This window comes from Leguminivora glycinivorella, chromosome 24 (genome assembly GCF_023078275.1).
Source record: "Leguminivora glycinivorella isolate SPB_JAAS2020 chromosome 24, LegGlyc_1.1, whole genome shotgun sequence".
In the NCBI taxonomy this organism is placed as follows: domain Eukaryota; kingdom Metazoa; phylum Arthropoda; class Insecta; order Lepidoptera; family Tortricidae; genus Leguminivora; species Leguminivora glycinivorella.
The window spans coordinates 4,644,830-4,668,453 of NC_062994.1; the positions used below are offsets into that span (position 1 = coordinate 4,644,830).

Below are 23,624 nucleotides of genomic sequence, written 5' to 3' on the forward strand. Positions count from 1 at the left end.
TACGATAAGCAACATGGTGTATAAGCAATAGCATATCTTTTGATTGAAAATGGCACATTTGTTTAACCTCGTTCTGGTGTACTTGTACAGTGAACCAATTGGAACCCTAGGCCACTGTAGAACTATGTCATAGTAACGTTATAAATCAGATTGTAAGAAATATCTTACTGCTTGTCATTTTGACATGGTTGTAGAGTGGCTTAGGGTTCCAATTGGTTGACTGTACAAGTACAATAGTTTCTTCTTCTTCTTTAGTCGTTCCCTCAATGCTGAGAATCGTGACGTCACGTCATTCTTCTGAAGAAGAAGGTCCCTCCCACAGATGTCATATATACCATAGATCAAGCAAACGTATCTACTTAGCGTGTCAAATGAACTCAGTGAAATCCACTGAGTTGTCCGTCTTTAATCGCAGCTTGCAGCTTTCGGGCGTCAATTTTTGTAAGTTGAAGTCAATCAAAACAAAAAATGCCTCGTTACGTGATATTCAATTGCAACAACACAAAAATTATGAACAATCAAGAGCCTGAGACATATTTAAAATTACAGGCAAGAAACAACTTCAGTACAAAATTTGACACGCTCGGCCCCTATACAAATAGATGAACTTGTTTCCTCTATCTAAATGTAGTTCTGTGGTCCCTCCATAGGCATCTGTTCCTCGCCAAGCGTATGGCCTCGTGCAGTTTTAATCGCATGGGTACAGTAATTAACAAAAGTTTACATACAATTTATTTATTAAATTCAGCATTTTCTTCAGATTAATTCTACTACTACACCGTGTTTTTACTGAATTCCGTTAAATTTAAGGGAAGGTTCTTTAGATCAAATACAATTAATTTATCTAAGAAACTAGCACCTTAACTCTTACGGTTACAGAGTTATTAAAAAATAAAAATAATTGCTGAACACGTGTGTGACACTTCCTAATGTTATTTGTTTTGACATGTGCCGTCAATCACTTGACAGTAACTTGAATGTTATCCTTAAGGGTCTCTCACACTGATTAATTCATTAATTATGTATGAAAACAATTTTTTTGGTGAATTTAATTAAAAGTGATATACAGGGTGGTTGTTGAGACCTGAATCCTTTTAACCAAGCACGAAAAAAAAAATGTACTTAGCTCTTATTTTGCTTAGCTTAAGTGAATTAGCATATTACTTTTTTATTCCATTGCTGTACTCTTTTTGTGTTATGGTAATAAACGTATTTTTATTTATTTTTTATTTATTTATTCCTGACAACCAAAGAGGATCGAGTATTATAGAGAGTTACTGTCAAAGGAAAATGTGTAATCACAGTGCATAGACTGCCATCTCTTGACACAGCCCATATTCTTAGCTCGATATGTTTAAAATGTCAAATATTAATATTAGCGCCATCTAGCCGACCGTATCCCAAAGGTGTAATGCCATCTAGGCCACCGTACCTTTTTCTGTATGGTACTGAGGTACGTATTTTTCATAGACTTTATCTGTCTATACGGAGTTATATACGTCTTTGCTGACAACGAATCTAACAACGTGTCGAATTTAACTGTTAACAAAAAAAAAACACTGTGTATAGTGCCTTTAACTTTGATTTTACTACAATCAAGACCAATGTCTCAGTTCTACCTTAAAAAAGTATCAAAACCTCACTTAACCCTTCCCATAAAAACCGTTGCATAATTAACCCTACCGTCGTTAGGGGCTAGGTGCATAAACTCGGCGCAGGTGCCGGCCTTGAGTTATATGCGCTTTATTTTGCTAAAGTGTTTACTAATACACTAGGGAACTAAGAAAACAGTAGATAATAGTACATTGTGCAACAAGGGGAGGAAGTGGAATATTACTAACGAGAGTAAGTTAAATCGCGACGGCTTGCCGGAGCGATTTAAAGACTCGAGTTAGTAATATTCAATTATTCATACTCCCCGAGTTACACACAATGTTTTTCATCACACTCGCCATGTAAAAAATATGTAAGTAGATGTAAAAAAGTAGATGTAAAAACATCGTGAGTGTACGAGCCGTACACCTTAGATGATATGATTCTTGATGGTTGATTGTAGTCTTGATAGAAACACTGATTTTGATACAGTTATAAATTTATTGATAACCAAGGTATATTGAGTACTAGCTAGGAGCACGTATAAATAAACGTAAACTAATGCATAAATCGATGTATGGCGTAATCGCAAATACAGCAATTAAAATAAAGTCATAATTATATTAATTTTAATGCTGACGCGAGAAATGTGCGATGCTTGCATTGTACAGTGAGGAAACCGGACTAATTTCAATAAGGCCTAGTTACCCTTCGGGTTGGAAGGTCAGATGACAGTCGCTTTCGTAAAACTAGTGCCTGCGCCAAATAATAGAATTAGTTGTCAGAACGGACCCCAGGCTCCCATGAGCCGTGGCAAATGCCGGGATAACGCAAGGAGGATGATGATAATTTTTTGTCCCTAAAATTCCCTGCTGTTGTTAGCTCCACTGTGTCATAATTACTGGGCACTCAATTTATTTACTTTCTTGATAATAGCAACACAAGGTTACAGTACGTCCTTACACTTTTGTATTAAGGATCGTAATTGGTTGGCAAATAACGGCTATATTGTTTCGTGAATAAGTAATTTACTGACAAATAATTGTCAAGTGAACGGTTTTCTTAAAAGGATGAAGCCTATTTTGTAAGCCCCGACGCAAAAACGACGGGGTGTTATAGGTTTGACGTGTCTGTCTGTTTGTCTGTCTGTCCGTCTGTATGTCTCTGTCTGTGGCATCGTAGCTCCCGAACGGATGAATCGATTTGGATTTCGTTTGTTTTTGTCTGAAAGCTAAGTCGGGAGTGTTCTTAGCCATGTTTCATGAAAATCGGTATACTATGTCGCGGTCGGGGTTTTTTTCAAAATTTTAATTTTGTGGTTATCTTAAAAGGATTAAGCCTATTTTTTAGAGTTACTGGTTATTTATACTTTTAACATATTTATAATGGATTTTTTGTGTATTTTTCAGGAAGAAGAAACTCAAGCCAACGCAAGACTTCACAAGAGGCCGATTTTTAGGGTTCCGTACCAAAAAGGTACAAAAGGAAACCTTATGGCGCGACAGTCCGTCTGTTGTCACATTCCTAAATATCTCGAAAAATAGAAAAAGAAAGAGAAAAATATTATCGATTTGAAATTTGGCATAGTTATGAACGTTGTTAACCTCTGTATGTATATTGAAAGTATTATTTTTTCCCCTCACTAGCTCGGAAACACGCGTTTTGTCCTTTATTAATACCAGCGGGTAAAAACGCATTTTATCCACTAGTGGGTAAAGTAATTTGACCTTGAATAAAGTCAAATTAACTGCTTTAAAATTGATAAAAGTAGGTGAATCTAGTAATAAAGATGATTTACCACCTGTGGAACTACTGGAAGCAGTGATAAACGCATTTTTTGCGTTGTAGTTTCCTCGCTATAGTGAGAGGAAAAGTTTTGTGTTACACTCGGGTGCAAATGTATTTTACTTCTCGTGTGTTAAAAAGCTCGCAAGTTCAGGATTCTATTCTCGAACCACTCGCTTCGCTCGTGGCTCAACTATAGAATCCTTTCACTTGCTCGTTTTTCAATTCCACACTCGGCGTTAAAATACAATTTTGCCCCCTTGTATAACAAATAACCATTAATAATGTCATAAATTATTAGATTTTTTATAAGTATGTATACAAATTATCTTCCTTTATTAAAATGTTCCTTCCATTAGGTAATTTAGGTATGTCACGTTATTGGCAGGGTGCAAAGCGGGTGGAGGGGGTAGCTAAAACGATCACAGCGCTCACTACGGCCAAAATTGACATCTTAGTCGCTGACTTGCGCTGTCAAATCCATATTGCAGTAAACATTTTCATGTCGTTTTTGAGATAAATTTAATACGGGCCCAGTAAAATTTGTTATGGCGAATTGTAATGACTCCAAGAAAAGTAGCGACTAAATTCTAGCTATTTCCAAGACCGGGGTGGAAACGAAACCACCGTTTAAATGAATAGTTGCCGTAGGAAGAAAAGTGTCGTCCAATCTCTGAAGTTTTACTTAAAGTGCGTAATCATTTGATACAAGTATTGAATTGAATTTACGGTGAATTTATACTGTAAATTTTATTGGAGGTAGAAAAGCCGACGTGGAAGCCAATCCCAGTTATGTTCGAAAATCATTTTATTTGTTTCCTCATCTGTGCTCCTGTTTACAAATCGAAACGGATTGACGAAAATGCGTAAATATCGAGGTTTCAATGGGAAGAAGGAACACGAGAACAATAGAAGCAGAAACAGTCCATCCACTGAAGGCTTATCACATTTTAAATAAAATTCCTGAGAACTTATTTCATCGCATTCATGATTGTATTTGATGTGATATCTGGTAAACCTCCAATATTTTCAAGTAAATGAAACAAGTTTTTGTAATGTATATTATAATTAAACGTTATTATAGCTAGTTTATTTTTATTTTACAATAAACCCTGTACCCTGCAATGATATTTATAATACCTATAGTTAGCCTATGAATATGACAGGATAGCAGTAAACTGATCAACTATTTCAAAAGCCAATTATTTATTTATACTTTATTGCACATAGGTACAACATACATACATACATACATACCATCACGCCTGTGTCCCATGAAGGGGTAGGCAGAGCACATGAAACTACTCAAGTTTCAGTGCCACTTTTGGCAAATAAGGGGTTGAAAAAAAACGACGAACATAGGTACAAATGGTGGAATAATGTCTTCAATCTGTAGAAAATGCCCAGCTAGCACCAATTTATTGCCTATTCATTGTCTCAGGTTGGAAAATGATTTCGTGAGCGATGGCACGAAACCCCGTTTTAGTCACCAGTTTGTTAATTTCTCACTGAAAACAACGATTTTAATGTTATTGGCGATAATGTTGTAACCACCATCGTCCAAAATTGTCTAATGTAGTAAAATAGCAAAAGAATTCAATAATTTTTTCACAACTGTAGCCTTACCATGACTTTTTTGAGTTAAAAAATACGTTACGTTTTCAGTGAGAGTTACGGAAAATGTATGGAAAAACTGAACAGCGCTCCAAGCGGAAACGCTCACGTACTAAAATTTTCATCGGTACCATAAGTTATCAACGTGTTTACTCCGAGTTTTCAATACGTTCCTAACTTTACAGCTAAGGCGCTCTCTTTCTGATTGTATGAAGTCAATAGAACCAGAACTATTTGACAGTCTCTAGTGAAAACTCAATACTTTACGTGAGTAATCATTGACAGTCACTAGCGTAAAAGTAAACCACCAATTCATAGTCATAGGGCTTACGGAAAAAAACTGCATTTTATGCAGAAAGCAAACCACTTTGCACAGTGATACTAGGGACCAATACAAATGATTTCATCCGAGGAAACACGATTTTCATCCACTAGAATTCAAGATGGCGGACATTTTCCAAAATGGCGGCCGCATATTTTTAAAAATTTATAGAATCATAACGGTTGCACCGATTTTGATGGTTGAGGTGTCTATCAGTTCGTATTAAAGAGTTTATTAATATAAAAAATTAAAGTCATAAAACAATTTAAGATAGCGGCCTAATAATAAGAAAAATATGAAATTTTCAAACTTTTTTTTTCATTCTCGTGAAATTTACCAATAAATTTTCTATGACATGGCTGCATTTTTATGTCTTTTAATTAAACCTGATAATATTACCTACATAAAATAATAAAAATCATGAACATCTGTTGAGTAGTTTTTGAACTATACCCAATTTCAAATGGAGCGCGTGGATTTGAAAGACGTTTTTGCACGTGATGTAAAAAAATTTGGAATTATAACGGCTGCACCGATTTTAATGGTTGGGGTGGCTGTCAGTTTATATTAAAACGTTTATTAATATAAAAATTAAAATCATTTAAAAAATTAAAGATGGCGGCCGAATAATAAGAAAAATATGAAATTTTCAATTTTTTTTGTATTCTCACGAAATTTACGAATAGTTTTTCTACGATATGGTCACATTTTTATTTATTGAAATAAAATCTGATAATATCATCTGCAAAATAAAACAAAAAACATTAAAATCCGTTCAGTAGTTTTTGAACTATATGCATTGCAAATGAAGCGCGCGGGTTTGAAAGACGTCTTTGCACTTGATGTGATGCATCGTATCGTTTGGTACCGCTATACACGCAAGACTGATTATTTATTTTGGTCACAACTTACTATATTACTGTTCAGAATCAATGGTTTTAGTATTTATATACATTATTAGTTTTTTATTCCGAGTTTAGGTATATTTAGATAACCCCCGTAAACTTTGATGATCATAATTTTTATTTTAACACCTACCTAAAAGAACTTACATACATACATACAATCACGCCTGTGTCCCATGAAGGGGTAGGCAAAGCACATGAAACTACTCAGGTTTCAGTGCCACTCTTGGCAAATAAGGGGTTGAAAGAAAACGAAACTGTGACATTGCAGTGACAGGTTGCCAGCCTCTCGCCTGCACCACAATTTAACCCATATCCCACAGTCGCCTTCTACGACACCCACGGGAAGAAAGGGGGTGGTGAAATTCTTAACCCGTCACCGCACGGGCAAAACCTAAAAGAACTTAAATGCAAATAACATAACATTTGTATTAATAGAGAACTCCAGAGATAATTCTCGACAACTTCTGTAGGGGGCTACAGAAATATCTATGTATAAAATAACTTATTTTCTTTTCTCGTCTACTTAGCCTACGTTTGGAGATGGTCTGCTTGTTATACGACAAGGAGCCTATGTTATTGTAGTGCTGACGATGTTGGTGGGATGCTGGTTATTAATTTTGGTTGGAAACAGTTCCTTGCGCACCAAGTTCACCGATAAAGGATCATATATAGGCCGCAGGTGAACTTTTCAAGCTTGGCCATTATTCCTCCAGGAATACACTGACAACCAACAAGGCTTTTTCCAGAAACTGTAGCCTGTTGATGTTATTAGTGTGGTGAATTGTTTGTCTAAACAATTTACTCTCTCAGAGTACATTTGCTCTGCTATTTCAGGGTAAACCATATTAGGAACGTAACCGGAATAAGCCGATAGCCTCATTGTATCTCAGGGACTCACGCGTATCATCAGATCTTCCGATCTGATGATATTCTTGTCTTGGTATTTAAATAAAAACTACTGAACTCTGAAGTACGGGTGAAGGATAGATGTAAAGTCAGTGGCCAGATTCGGGTTTGGACCTAGCTTAGAGCCTCGAAAGGTCTTTTCCTCATGAAGAGGCCTCGAGTGAGTTCAGGGTGGCAAAGTTCACGCTTGCTCACTAAAATATGTGTTAAGAACGGTCCCAATTTGGCATTTAAGCATGGGATCTATGGAGCGCATTATATTGGGAAATTTTAGTCTTGTCTAGTATATTTTCTTAATATTTCAAAGGAGAATAACCTGCCAGAGTATAAGTTATAAAATAGCCAACACTTTGGACACTGGAAGACCGACTGCTCTTCGTGGTTTTTACCCCTTTACGTATGACACCACTTCTTTTTTCAATACAAAAAGAAAAAATCATATTCTAAAACATTGTTTGCACGCCCTGAAGTTATACCAACTTTGATAGAAACATCGCAGTAACTACAAAGTCTTCCTGGAGGAATAATCGCCATGATTGAAAATTTCACCTGAACTTGGTGAGCAAGAAACTGTTTACCACCAAAAATAAATTAGTAACCAACATCGGCACTTGCGCTCCGTGTCGTATAACAACAACAACGCCCCATATTCTGGATATTACTTATATGCCTATGCCATCATCCTGGGGTTGGAAGACGTACAATGATAGTTGAGTACTGCAGTGGTCTGAAAACAGGGAGATATGGTATGAATGGGTATACTTGGTCAATTGCGGTTGTGAAAAAGGCTGCGAAACAATACGCTGTACGTGTTGTGGGTCTACCCTGCGCAATGCAAATAATGCAATGTAACATTTGCAAAGGCAGCTGCCGAAAAAAGTATATTGCAAAAATGATATTATAAATTATTTATTCATTATTTCTATTTATTTATTTATTTATTTATTTAATCTTTATTGTACACAAAGAAAGAAAAACTTATAGTACAAAAGGCGGACTTAATGCCAGACAGCATTCTCTACCAGTCAACCTTTAGGCAAAGCAGAGATATTGTGGGCGGTGATATTACTAAAACTTTACATAAGAAGTTACATAATAAATATACATAAACCTAAATATATATTTCCAAAAATACATACATACATACATACATACATACATACATATATAAAAACAACTAGGAATCCTTCATTCTACCAGCAATGAAAGAACGTACAGATTTCTTAAAAGCGAACTTATTTGGAGCATTTTTAATATGTAGTGGAAGGCAGTTCCAAAGGCGCGCTACATGCACGCGAAAAGAGTAAGACATAAAGCCAGTGTGATGCGGTGGGATGGATAAGGTCATATTGCCAGAAGAGCGGAGCCGGCGCTCGCGAGAGACACCATAGTACTGAAAGAGGGACTTGAGGTACACAGGAGCGTGTGGATCATTAAGCACAGAGTATAAAGAGCAAAGCATGCGGACACTGCGTCGTTGACGGATGGGAAGCCAGCCAAGCTGGGAACGATAAGAAGAGATGTGATCATATTTGCGTAGGCAAAAAATGAAGCGTATGCAGTTATTGAGAAGGCGATCCAACTTATTTAGAAGTTCTTCAGAGATGTCCGGATAGCATACATCACCATAGTCAATTAAAGGTAGAATAAGAGTATTTACTAAAAGAATTTTGGTCTTAATCGGCAAAAAGTGCTTGAGTTTATTGAGAAAGTGGAGAGAGCTCATAACTTTTCGGCTGATCTCGTTAACTTGCGCCCTCCAGCTCATCGTACTATCCAACAAAATACCAAGGTCTTTGACGCTATGACCAAAATGAATAGCTGTACCATTAAAGTTTACTGGAGCAATATCATTGAAATCTAGTCTAGCAAGTTGCCGAGAACTGCCAATGACAATGGCTTGGCACTTGGAAGGGTTTACAAAAAGGCCATACTTCTCAGACCACTTCTGAATGTGTAAGAGGTCCAGGTTAAGTCTGTTGATAGTGCTCGGAAGTTCAGTAACAGCACAATGATCGTAAAGTTGCAGGTCATCGGCATACAAGTGGTGAGAACAGCGGAGGCCAGGTGTGATAAAATTAATAAAGGTGGAGAACAATAGTGGAGATAAAATACCACCTTGGGGCACGCCAGTCGCAAGATTACACCAGTCAGACAGAGACCGATCAACCCTGACTGCTTGTTGGCGGCCACAAAGATAAGAAGCGAACCAGTTTAGGGCAGTAGGAGACACATTCAAATGTTTCAGCAGAGCAAGAAGTATGTCATGATCAACAGTATTGAAAGCGTTGGAAAAGTCTATTAAAACAAGTACTGTGACCATTTGATTCTCCATGCCCTGTCGAATGTCCTCTGTGACTTTAATAAGTGCAGTGCAGGTGCTGTGACTGGGACGGAAACCTGACTGTACCGGGCTCAACAAGTTGTGCGAAAAAATGAACTGAGATAGTTGCTTGTGCACCGCCGCTTCAGCTACTTTAGAGAGAAAAGGGAGTATGGAAATTGGTCGAAAATTACTGAGGGCGGTGGGATTGCTAGTTTTCGGTAGCGGAATAACGAAAGCCTTACGCCAAAGGGAAGGGAACTCACCAGTAGCCAGAGAGCAATTGATGATGTCAGCTATTACGGGAAGCATACAGTCAAGGACTGATACAATCATGTAACGGCTGACATCATCACAGCCCACGGCTTTTGACTTGATGGCTGCAATTATGGATTTAATATCGGATACGGAAACAGGTGAAAAAGAGAAAATATCAGTGACAGGAGATGGCAAAGATGAAATGTTAGAGAGGGTGACGGCCTTAGTTATATTGTCAACAGAAAGGGCAGAAGAAAAATGACAGTTAAGGTCATTAAGAGAAAACGTGCTATCAGATAAACCGTTGGCAGGTTTTCCCATGCCAAGCGATTTGAGAAACTTCCAGACATCGGCCATAGAAGAAGATGAGACATTGTGATGTATAAACCGTCGCTTCGCTGTGCGCACCACCTGATTGCAACGATTACGAGCAGTCTTAAAAAGTCTAAAGTTCTCGTCGGTACGGTTACGCTTAAAAATGGTAAAAGCTCGGTTCCTTTTCCTCATAGCATCGCGGACAGTCTCGGTGATCCAAGGAGCCGGTGGACGTTTGACACGCACGGTGTGTATGGGTGCATGTTTGTTAAAAAGTGTCAGAGTAGCAGCGTTAAACAATGAGACTTTGGTTTCGGCTGATGTAGCCGTGAGAACAGGAGACCAGTCGATTGACTTGGCATCTTTTAAAAGAGCATCAGAGTTAATCTTAGCAAAACTTCGTATGCTAATAAGAGCGGGCTTATATTTAGGTGATTTAATTTTATACGATGCAAATATAAGATCATGGTGAGAGAAACCAGGTGCCGAGAACTGACCATGTTTAGCAACAAGACTAGGTGATGAGGTCAGAATGACATCTAACCACGTATCTGAAGAAGAAGTGTGATGGGTAGGCTCCAGGGGAAGAAGACCAAAACTAACTGAATTAAGTAGAGATGTTAATTTACGAGATTGAGGTGTGTCTTTGCATAGATCAGTGTTCAGATCACCCATGATCAGGTGGTGAGTGTAGTCTGCGCTCAAGGTCTCAAGAATGCGTTCAAGGTCGGAGAAGTAATCGACGGTGGGGGGACAGTAAACCACCCCAAGAACGGCCCTAACCCCTTTGACATTTATCTCAAGAAATATCCATTCCGCAGTACCAGAGTACAGAGATTGAGAAACAGAAAGGATTTTATACGGAATGGAACTCTTGAGATAAATGGCAACACCACCACCACCCTTGCCAGTTCGGTCATTTCTGATTAAAATGTAACCAGGCAAGGAATAAGACGTTGAACTAAGGGTGGGTTTTAACCAACTCTCCGACACCAGAACCGCATGCAGAAATTCGGTTTGAAAGGAGTCTATGAGCTCGCTATAGTGAGAAGGGATGCTCTGAGCATTAATGTGACACACGTTGAAGTTACTAGATTTATGAAATTCGCGGGACACAAGATCGCCCAGTGTAAGAGAACAATCAGAGTTACTGTGTAATGAATGAAACAAAGAACTATCATCGCTAGCAGAATAGAAGGATTCGATTTCGTCATCTGACATATAAAAAAAAAAATACAATTAAATATAAATATATACACTAAAATAAACCTAAATAATATATGGAATAACAGTTGATGCAAGATAGCCACACAATTCCGCTAATCCTGCTGGTCCTGTGAGATACATACAAACAGAGAGAAAGGAAAATAATAATTAAATCAAATCAACATAAAAATAAAACACAAAACTGCTTCAAGCGCTCAATATCCTCTTCGGAACCGACGCGCTCGCGCCGGCCGCAGGCCAACTTCACGAATATGATGCCGTCCTGCGACCAGCAGCTCCGCATCCCAAACGCCTTACGTGCATGAATGAACAACGCCTGTCTCTGGGGCGTGAGAAACTCTGATATTGAGTATCCAGAACCTTTGCACGAAGTCTTCTTTCTCCAAACCTCGGACTTTACGTGCATGTCGTTGAACCGCACAAGAATAGGCCTGATGTGATCTTCAGACTTCTTACCAAGCCTATGGCAAGCCTTGAGCGAAGCAGCGGTGATGTCCGGTATCTTGAGTTGTTCGGTGATGATGTCAACAATGCGCAAACTTACGGCTTCCGCAGGATCTTCAGGAACACGATTGAAGAGGAGATATTTCCTACGGTGTCTCATTTCTAACGTGTCCTGAGTGTCACCAAGTACCCTGATTTGGTCCTGAATAAGTCTCAGCATAGACAATGTCTGCTCCTTGAAGGCGGAGAATTCATCATGGAGAGTCGCAACAGTTACCTTTACTGCTGGTGATTTGCTTAGTTTGGCCTCAATCTCAGAGAACATCCTGTTCACATTGGCCTCCAGCGACTTCTGTGATGCCACAATCTCCAAATAATTTGCCATAGTGTTGTTTTTGTGTTTGATAGGTTATAATTTTGACAGGACAATGACCAGCAGGAATAGCAAGTGTAATATTTATAGAACTATTGCATTTACAGTGCTGCAAATAATAGTATAGTGCCAAAATATCACAAACTGAATTTTACAAGTGCTGAGGGCGTCAAAATGTAAGTATTTATAATATTTTCCAATAAATTATCCAAGACTGATATGTTTCTTTTTCTATGCCTACCGCCCAAAAAAAGTGTATGTATATGTATATAAATACTAAAACCATTGATTCTGAACAGTAATATAGTAAGTTGTGACCAAAATAAATAATCAGTCTTGCGTGTATAGCGGTACCAAACGATACGATGCATCACATCAAGTGCAAAGACGTCTTTCAAACCCGCGCGCTTCATTTGCAATGCGTATAGTTCAAAAACTACTGAACGGATTTTGATATTTTTTGTTTTATTTTGCAGGTGATATTATCAGATTTTATTTCAATAAATAAAAATGTGACCATATCGTAGAAAAACTATTCGTAAATTTCGTGAGAATACAAAAAAAAATTTGAAAAGTTCATATTTTTCTTATTATTCGGCCGCCATCTTTAATTTTTTAAATGATTTTAATTTTTATATTAATAAAAGTTTTAATACAAACTGATAGCCACCCCAACCATTAAAATCGGTGCAGCCGTTATGATTCCAAATTTTTTTACATCACGTGCAAAAACGTCTTTTAAATCCGCGCGCTCCATTTGAAATGGGTACAGTTCAAAAACTTCTCAACGGATTTTCATAATTTTTACTTTATTATGTAGATAATATTATCAGGTTTAATTTAAATACATAAAAATGTGGCCATGTCATAGAAAATTTATTGGTAAATTTCACGAGAATGAAAAAAAAAGTTTGAAAATTTCATATTTTTCTTATTATTCGGCCGCCATCTTAATTTTTTTATGACTTTAATTTTTTATATTAATAAACTCTTCAATACGAACTGATACACACCTCAACCATCAAAATCGGTGCAACCGTTATGATTCTATAAATTTTTAAAAATATGCGGCCGCCATTTTGGAAAATGTCCGCCATCTTGAATTCTAGTGGATGAAAATCGTGTTTCCTCGGATGAAATCATTTGTATTGGTCCCTAGTATCACTGTGCAAAGTGGCTTGCTTTCTGCATAAAGTGCAGCTTTTGACCATAATTTCGCCGTAAGCCCTATGACTATCACTGTGATGTGTCATTATTACTGTCAAATTATATAACAATCCCACAACATTTTCTCGTTTATATTTGCAATTTTAAATACAATTATGACTTATATGTATTAATTTATAATATTACGTGTAATTCAAGAACAGCTTACATGTACCAGTTAGTCAGTAGTTCGATAAAAAGATAAACCAGTGATGAAACCAGTGTTTGATACTTTTACAAAGGTAATGAGTTATATTTATTCATCATTTTGTACTGTTTAGCTACAGTTGAGATGATTATATTGGTTGCTTTCAGAAAAAGAAGATATTATTGAAAACAATATTTCCATGCCAGCCGTATGGTATTCAGCAAACCGAACGTAGAAGATTGTTCAAATTGATAATGATTGAGGCAGTTAAGAATCAACTGATTACCTACAGCAGCAGGCAGTACCAATTCATGGGCATGTTAGTTCCTCAATGCACAATACTTGTACCTGTAGTCACCATAACACCATATCTCGTGGGTATATATTAGAAGTGAACCAAAGGAAAAAACTTCAAAAAAATTATCCTATTACTGAAATAAAGTATCTCATTCTGTGACTTTGTTTAATTTGTAATATTCTTGAGTAACTGGCTAAGTATTTAATAAATTGATGTGAAACGAAAACTAAAAACCTAAAATTCAGCGTTTTCGTACATATCAAACATCAATTACAACGACATCGACATAGGTAAGGGATCATCCATAAATTACGTCACACGTTAAGGGGGAGGGAGGGGGTCGACGAAGTGTGACAATGTGTGACAAGGGGGAGGGAGGGGTCCTAAATTTCGTGACGTCACATTTCAAAATCTATTATAATCTAAGGGTTAAAACACGAACTATAAACTTTCTTTATGAAAACCTCATAAACATATATATATACAAATACAGAATGATCGGTAACCGGATGAAAAGCCAAAAGTAGGCGATAGTCTAGGCCATTTAGAACATTCTTATGTCTTGGACAAAATTTGATTCGTCGTTTTTAGGTTTTTTTTTAAACTTCTCGGTGAAAACTCCAAAATGTCAGACTAAATTGATAAGCGTACTCTTGTTACTGTAGATAGTTGTTTTAGTTTTATTTCGTATTGTAAAATGTCTATCATATACTATACTATAAAATAAATTTGACATATCTATATCTATTTCCTCCTGTAGCACACAGTATGCTAAAAACTCTTTCTTTAGGCGCACTTGTAACTTTTATAATAATTCGATTAATAATATTGATATTTTTGCTCATAATTTGTCCAGTTTCAAGAACAAGGTTCGGCAATTACTGTTTTCTTGTTAACTGTATTATTTTTTCATTAAGTAGATTTTATAAGATGCATCCTTACGTGTGTACCTACTCAACTACTGCGTGTGTAATTTTGTTAACTATTTTTACTTAAATTTATCCATCTAGTAATGTAGGAAACTCTAGGCCTAGATTTATATATATTTTTGTAAACCGTACTTGTAAAAGGCTGTTTGATTTCTAAATAAATTAAAAAAAAAAAAAAAAAATATCTGTGTCTAAAGAAAATTAAACTACAGCAATTTGAAAATTGAATAACATAAAAAAATATTTGAGCGATTACTTAGGTCGAAAAAAAAACTAAAATTTGTCTAATGTATAGCTAAACATGTTGGAAATGGCCTAGAATATCACCTATTCTCGACTTTGCATCTGGTTATAAATATAAGATACCAATTGTTTTGTCGACCGATTCAGAATGTGGAATCTTGAGCGTTGCGGGGGTTTCAAGGCACGTAGGTTAAATAAATTTGTCACTCACACACCAACACGTGGAAAATATTAACTGCAAAACATCAAACAATGTAGTTTGATTCATATTTTTTTTAACATTTAAGAGTCAAAATCATCATTTAAACGTTTATTCTACCAGCCACAGCTAGTTGTGGACATCAAGTTAAAATTTCTATGAAATTACTTTGCACTCTTGTAGATAAAATGAAACTTTGTCATTCATTTTTGAAGTATCAAGACAGCCTTTACCCGTTGGTGGAGTGAAGAATAATTTAAGTACATAAATGGAAATAAGATTGATTTCTACCCGCTGTTTTCATTCAATAATTTGTACGTGTAAATTTGCAAAATATGTGACGTCACACTAGGGAGGGGGGAGTCTAACAAATGTGACCAGCTGTGACAAGGAGGGGGGGAGGGGTCAAAAATCACGATTTTTAGTGTGACGTAATTTATGGATGATCCCTAACGACAGTCTAAGGTAAGGTATAGAACTTTTGAAGGCGATAAGCCATTATGGGGTGTATATGAAGATTATAATTTGATACAAAAGTGAGTAGAAAAAGCATTTTGAAACAAGTAAAAATTGTATCTAATTTTTTGGCAGGGCACGTAGCCAAATGCACAAACGATTATGATTAATATCGTTATCGTAGCTTAGCTATCTCTATCACTTTTCCGTATTGACATGACAGAGCTAGACTGAATTTCGATCGGCGTTTAGCGCATAGATTTAAAGTCCATGGTTCAGCGTCAACGATTGATATTTCAGCTAAGTCCTAGTGTCAAAGTTGACAAAGTTATTTTTTTTTAATTTATTGGGAGCATTGGCAACTTGGCAATCAGCACAAACATACAATATTTAATACAACATACAGCAGAAGAAAAAATTACAGGAATAACAATTACTTTGTTAATCATAAAAGTAATATTGCACATATTGAAATGCTAAACTTATGACTATTTAGTAACTACACAATACAATGTTTTATGAATGAAAAGAAGTATTTTTGAACAATTACAAATTATTTACAAAGCGCCAATAGTGTGCAATTCATAAATTATAGGGTTTATGCCTACAGCCTTCAAGTTCATTTCCCGGTTCTTTGCTTGGCGGAAAATCCCAACAAACCCTAATAGGGATAGGGGTAAGGTTAGGGATAGGGGTAATCGGTCGGCAATCGGTAATTGTAAGCGATAATGCGAGAAAGTACTTTTTACCCACCGACAATAGTGCCCAGATACGGAGCTATGTGAGTTCTGTTGTACAATATGTAATTTCCTCAGTGTATATAGAATACATACCTACTCGTACCTACTACCTACGCTGTGGTTGCTGTGTAACATTTGTACAACCACTGCAAGCATTTCTTTTTTAAAAACAATAGTAATATGAGTAATTGAAAAAAACGCAGACAAACGTCTGCATAGAAACCTACGGATCCAAATGAAAATTTTATTATTTGTATATGTTTGAATAAGAATTCTTTTAGTACGCGAGCGAAACCGCGGGCAAAAGCTAATTCTATATAAGATGCTATGAACCCTTTTTCTGTAAAAAATATTTCTATTTCTTTACTACTCAAGAACATCACAAATAAACAAAGTCAATTAATGAAATACTTTATTTTAGTAACAGAATTATTTTTTGGAGTTGAGGTTTTTTCCTTTATTGGAGCACTTCTATACATATACCTGTGATGATCATGGCCAATAATACCATTAAGTGTATCGCGGAACAAAAACACCTATAAATTGGTACTGCTCCCCTCTGCTGCCCTAAGGTTTTGAGTAGCGTAACTGCCAGAGTGCCACAGTTAATATCAATTGAACCATCTTCCACGTTGACTGAATACCATACGGGTTTGTTCGGAAATATTGATTTCAATCATAGCTTCCGTCATCTTTCTGAAACCAAAAACTGCTTTGAGCATTATAATAATCATCTCAATTGTAAATAGTACAATATGATGGCCAAAAATAACTCATTACCTTATTTGATTTGTTTACTGGTTTATCTTTTTATTCAATTTTAGCTAATCTTGAATTTCACGTAATATTATAAATTAATGCAATATGTTAGTCATAATTTTATTTAAAACTGCAAATATAATTGTGAAAATTCCGTGTGATTTGTGTATAACTTGACAGAAATGTCATGTCAGAATGACGTGGCCTATGGTTTGAGGCCTACTACCGAATACCGAAGTTATCGAAATGTGGACATGCGTCTCTTTTACTCTTATCAGTATAAAGTGAAAGAGGAAGAATCCCTCAGTGCGTATGTTTCGAAATTTGCAGTAGACCCTATATTGACAGATTTCGATAGGTAAATTACATTTACTTATGATTTTAGTTCCATCGCGTAAACACCAGAGGCGTAGCATTCGCCTATAGTTCTTTCTCCGTTTATTGATAAACTTAGAAAGGGATAGAAGCAGCTTCTTTGGCGTGAAGTTAGGCACAATATATTGTAAACAAACGTAAACTCACTTACTTTCTGAGTAAAGTAATACGGCTCTCACTTGGGCAGCCCATGGTAACGGTACTGTAGCCTTACCATGACTTTTTTGAGTTAAAAAATACGTTACGTTTTCAGTGAGAGTTACGGAAAATGTATGGAAAAACTGAACAGCGCTCCAAGCGGAAACGCTCACGTACTAAAATTTTCATCGGTACCATAAGTTATTAACGTGTTTACTCCGAGTTTTCAATACGTTCCTAACTTTACAGCTAAGGCGCTCTCTTTCTAACTGTATGAAGTCAATAGAACCAGAACTATTTGACAGTCTCTAGTGAAAACTCAATACTTTACGTGAGTAATCATTGACAGTCACTAGCGTAAAAGTAAACCACCAATTCACTGTGATGTGTCATTACTGTCAAATTATATAACAATCCCACAACATTTTCACGATTATATTTGCAATTTTAAATACAATTATGACTAATATGTATTAATTTGTAATATTACGTGAAATTCAAGAACAGCTTAAATGTAGCAGTTAGTCAGTAGTTCGATAAAAAGATAAACCAGTGATGAAACCAGTGTTTGATACTTTTACAAAGGTAATGAGTTATATTTATTCATCATTTTGTACTGTTTAGCGACAGTTGAGATGATTAATATTGCTTGCTTTCAGAAAAAGAAGTTATTATTGAAAACAATATTTCCATGCAAGCCGTATGGTATTCAGCAAACCCAACGTAGTAGAAGATTGTTCAAATTGATAAGGAATGAGGCAGTTACGAATCAACTGATTACCTACAGCAACAGGCAGTACCAATTCATAGGCATTTTTGTTCCTCAATGCAAAATACGTGTACCCATCCATAGTCACCATAACACCATATCTCGTGGGTTAGAAGTGAACCAAAGGAAAAACTTCAAAAAAATTATCCTTTTACTGAAATAAAGTATATAATTCTGTGACTTTGTTTATTTTGTGATATTCTTGAGTAACAGGCTAAGTATTTAATAAATTGACGTGAAACGAAAACTTAAAACCTAAAATTCAGCGTTTCCGTACATATCAAACATCAATTACAACGACATCGACATAACGACAAAGTCTAAGGTAAGGTATGGAACTTTTGAAGGTCATTATGTGATGTATATGAAGATTATAATTTGATACAAAAGTGAGAGCATAGTGAAAAGAATTTTGAAACAAGTAAAAATTATATCCCATTTTTTGGCGGGGCACGTAGCCAAATGCACAAACGATTATGATAACATCGTTATCGTAGCTTAGCTATCTCTATCACTTTTCCGTATTGACGTGACAGAGCTAGACTGAATTTCGATCGGCGTCTAGCGTCAACGATTGACATTTTCAGCTAAGTCCTTGTGTCAAAATTGTCAAAGCTAATTTTTTTTTTTATTTATTGGGAGCATTGGCAACTTGGCCATCAGCTCAAACATACAATATTTAATACAACATACAAATAACAGGAATAACAATTACCATGTTAAACATAAAAGTAATAATTGCACATATTGAAATGCTAAACTTATGACTATTTAGTAACTACACAAAACAATGTTTTATGAATGAAAAGAAGTATTTTTGAACAATTACTAAATTATTTACAAAGCGCCAATAGTGTACATAATAAATTCATAAATTACAGGGTATAATTTTGGATATTTTAAAAGAGCCTTCAAGTTGATTTCCCGGTTCTTTGCTTGGCTGAAAATCCCGGGAATTCCCGGTATTTTCGGTAGGTACCGGTATTTCCCGGGAGCAAACTCTAATAGGGATAGGGATAGGGTTAGGGATAGGGATAGGGATAGGGATAGGGTTAGGGATAGGGATAGGGGTAATCGGTCGGCAAGCGGTAATTGTAAGCGATAATGCGAGAAAGTACTTTTTACCCACCGACAATAGTGTCGAGATACGGGCTATGTGAGTTCTGTTGTATGTAGTTTCCCCAGTGTATATAGAATACATATCTACTCGTACCTACTACCTACGCTGTGGTCGCTGTGTAACATTTCTACAATCATTGCAAGCATTTCTTTAAAGACAATAGTATGTATGTATGTATGTATGTATAAGCTTTAATAAGCTTAAATAGTAAGCTTAAGCTTTAATAGTAATATGAGTAATCGAAAAAAACGCAGACAAACGTATGCATAGAAACCTACGGATCCAAATGAAAATTTTATTTTTTGTACATGTTTGAATAAGGATTCTTTTATTACGCGGGCGAAGCCGCCGGCAAAAGCTAATTCTATATATGATGCTATGTACCCTTTTTCTGCAAATAAAATATTTCTCTTTCTTTACTACTCGAGAACATCACAAATAAACAAAGTCAATTAATGAAATACTTTATTTTAGTAACAGGATTATTTTTTTGGAGTTGAGGTTCCTTCCTTTATTGGAGTACTTCTATACATATACCTGTGATGATCATGGCCAATAATACCATTAAGTGCATCGCGGAACAAAAACACCTATAAATTGGTACTGCTTCCGAAGGTAATGAGTAGCGTATCTGCTACAGTGCCACAGTATTCATATTAATTGAACTATCTTCCATGTTGACTTGTTGACTGAATACCATACGGATTTGTTCGGAAATGTTGATTTCAATAATAGCCTCCTGAGCCTCCATCATCTTTCTGAAACCAAAAACTGCTTTGAGCAATATAATCATCTCAACTGTAAATAGTACAAAATTATGGCCAAAAATAACTCATTACCTTATTTGATTTGTTTACTGGTTTATGATGAATTTCACGTAATATTATAAATTAATACAATATGTTAGTCATAATTTTATTTAAAACTGCAAAAATAATCGTGAAAATTCCGTGTGATTTTTGTATACTTAAGTTGACAGAAATGTCACGTCAGAATGACTTGGCCTATGGTTTGAGGCCTACTACCGAATACCGAAGTTATCGAAATGTGGACATGCGTCTCTTTTACTCTTATCAGTATGAAGTGAAAGAGGAAGAGTCCCTCAATGCGTATGTTTCGGAATTCGCAGTAGACCCTATATTGACATAATTCGATAGGTAAATTTATGGAGATTAGAGGTAAGAAGCGAAAGCTTTAAGTATCAGAAGTGCACATATAAAAGAAAAGATAGGTGGCACTGGAATAGCAGGTACATAAGGGTTTGACAATCTCTTAGCCTTCTCGGTAGTGACCCCGCCTACGGAGCAAGAGGTCCCGGGTGCAAACCCTGATAAGAGCTTTTTTATTTTTTTCTACTACATAATATCTTTTCCTAGATTATTTTATATTTTTACATACAATCACGCCAGTATCCCATTAAGGGGTAGGCAGAGCACATGAAACTACTCAAGTTCCAGTGCCACTTTTGGCAAATAAGGGGTTGAATGAAAACGAAATTGTGACATTGCAGTGACAGGTTGCCAGCCTCTCGCCTACGCCACAATTTAACCCATATCCCACTGTCGCCTTCTACGACACCCACGGGAAGAAAGGGGTGATGAAATTCTTAACCCATCACCACACGGCATATTTTATAATTTTAATATCAAAAAATATTTTGTTTTGTTACAACTTTTCGAAATTTCATTCGCAAGACTTACAACATTACCTAAGAATCCTAAGATGGGGCAAACAATGTAAAAGGGCTTAAGTTGACATTAAAACAATAATTAAACACAATTAAAATACACAAAATGAAAATTTAAAAAAAATCAAAAATCAAAAAGAACGCTGTCAGGATCGAACCTGAGAACATCTGCATACGAAGTCAGCGCACTACCACTACATCTTGACTTGTTCGGTATAACGAAATCAGCCTAGAGAATAGAACGTCTAATGTCATGTCACGTCGCTGATAATTGAGCAAGACATGAGAGATTTGTAACCTCAATTACAAGGCATCAGCCGGTCATTTTTGCGACTGTTCTACTTCGACAGATTTTCCTCCTTACCTCTATTCTCCCTGGGTAAATTACATTTACTTATGATTTTAGTTCCATCGCGTAAACACCAGAGGCGTAGCATTCGTCTATAGTTCTTTCTCCGTTTATTCATAAACTTAGAAAGGGACAGAAGCAGCTTCTTTGGAGTGAAGTTAGGTACAATATAATGTAAACAAACGTAAACTCACTCACTTTCTAAGTAAAGTAATACGGCTCTCACTTGGGCAGCCCATGGTAACGGTACTGTTTACTTACTTCTCGCTTGACAGCGGTTACAATATTGTCACTGTCACGTGGCGTTGTCGTCGCGCACGGTCCCAATAGTTAGATTTTTTTGCAAGGTTGAAACTTCGGAGGGCCATCTGTACTGAAAAACGTCGTACTATACACGTGCGAAAAGGAAATTCCTAACTCGTATCGGTTTAAAGCACTCGCTTCGGTCGTGATTTAATGTATCGCCACTAGTTTCGAACTTAGTTTTTAATACCATAAGTAGTTTCGGAACGCATCCTAAATTGTTTACATTTATCATGTCTCGCTCTCACATCATTTTATCATATATATTTATCTCGTCTGGGGAAATTACGGGCATGCGCAAAAGGCATTATCTTTAGAACAAGATTTAAACAATATGACATGAAAGAAGAAAAAGAATATGTCAGAAGATGAAGAAAGAAAATCGGTGACGTTCACGGCGGTGGTGAACTGCGGAAAGAAATAAAGAAATAAGAAATAAAACGGCGAGCGGAAAAACCGTGGATTTAATTAAAACCAAAAGTGCGGCAAAGGCCTATACGTCAAAGCGCGGGTGAGTGTAGGGCTTTTATTTATATATTTTTCTTTTAAGTTCTCCCCATTTGTTCGCATCCCGAAAACGGGTGCAATCTTCCTAAGGTGCCGATTTCCGGACAGAACCAGCGCCCTTTTGTCCAAAGAACCCAAACTCACGCCAATCGGGTGGCGGGGAGGTTCTCTGGTACATTTGGTCTTCGAGCCGGATTTGCGGAAATTCGAGCTCATTTTCGGCGCCTTGGAATATTTCACCCGTTTCATTTCACCAAATTATATTTCGAGCGGTCGAAATATAATACTCATTTCATACAATTGGGGGGACATTTGTTTTTGAGTTCTCATCTTTTAATATTTTTTATGTTTTGACTGGGGATTTTATTTATTACATTCTCGTTCATATCTTACATTTACAAACAATTTCGTCTTTTGGATTTACATTCGCGGCAACCCATTATGGTATTTTGAAAACTAACATTTCAACATTGAAATTTATTACATAAATTCATTAGAAATTCAATTTCTTATAAATTTATTTTATCGTTGACATTTCAAATTAAAACAGTTTGGTTGCTAGGTTACCATATACTCCATATAGGAAACTATAGGATTATTTCGGCTAGGTAACCTAGTGCTTGATTAGCCTTGCGGTTATAAGAGTGGTTTTAGAAGCTGAAGGTTGGAGGTTCGAACCTCAGCTCAGGTGTGGCTTTTTGTGTTTTTCTAAACATTTATATTTCTTACAAAAGTGGTATAGAGCATTATTTATCGGTATTTGATGCTATTTCGGTACAAAATAAAATTTCAGGGGTCTTAAACATTTTCTTAAAAGTTTAAAACATAAACATTTTATAATATATTAAGGTTAGCGGTAAAATCTTAATGTATTATTTGCGGCTTGCGGGTTATATTTAACTTAAAATTTCAAGATTTATTGCGGTGATTTACTAGTGCGGAACTTTTAATTAAAAATAATGTGTAATTGTTACGTGTAGTTTTCATGTTGTGGTTTGTGTTAGGGTTTGGGATTCTATTGATTATATTGATTTGGGTTACGTATTCAAATACTACCAACGGAAAGATGGCGGCAGCTAGGCGGATACAGTTGTTGCAAATAAAACATCATACAGCGTGTCGTAGTATTGACGTATTGGATGCGTTGGCTCGGAATCCTGAATTGTCTCCAGAACAAGAAAGTGATTTCATAGTGAGGTTTCAAGACTTAGAAAAGGTTTATGAGACATTTACGGAAATGTTTTATGAACTTCAGCTCTCTGCTGCGGATATAGAGAGCTTTGATTTGGAAAGTCATCTTCAGGAGTATGACGCGTATAACAAAAAATAC

General features: G+C 36.3%; 1 protein-coding gene across 1 annotated transcript in view; it reads right to left on the reverse strand.

Annotated features, from left to right (window-relative positions):
* The window catches only part of LOC125238970, a 105,467-nt gene that overhangs the window by 42,121 nt on the left and 39,722 nt on the right, over nt 1–23,624 (reverse strand). The gene's annotated exons all lie outside the window — the stretch shown is intronic.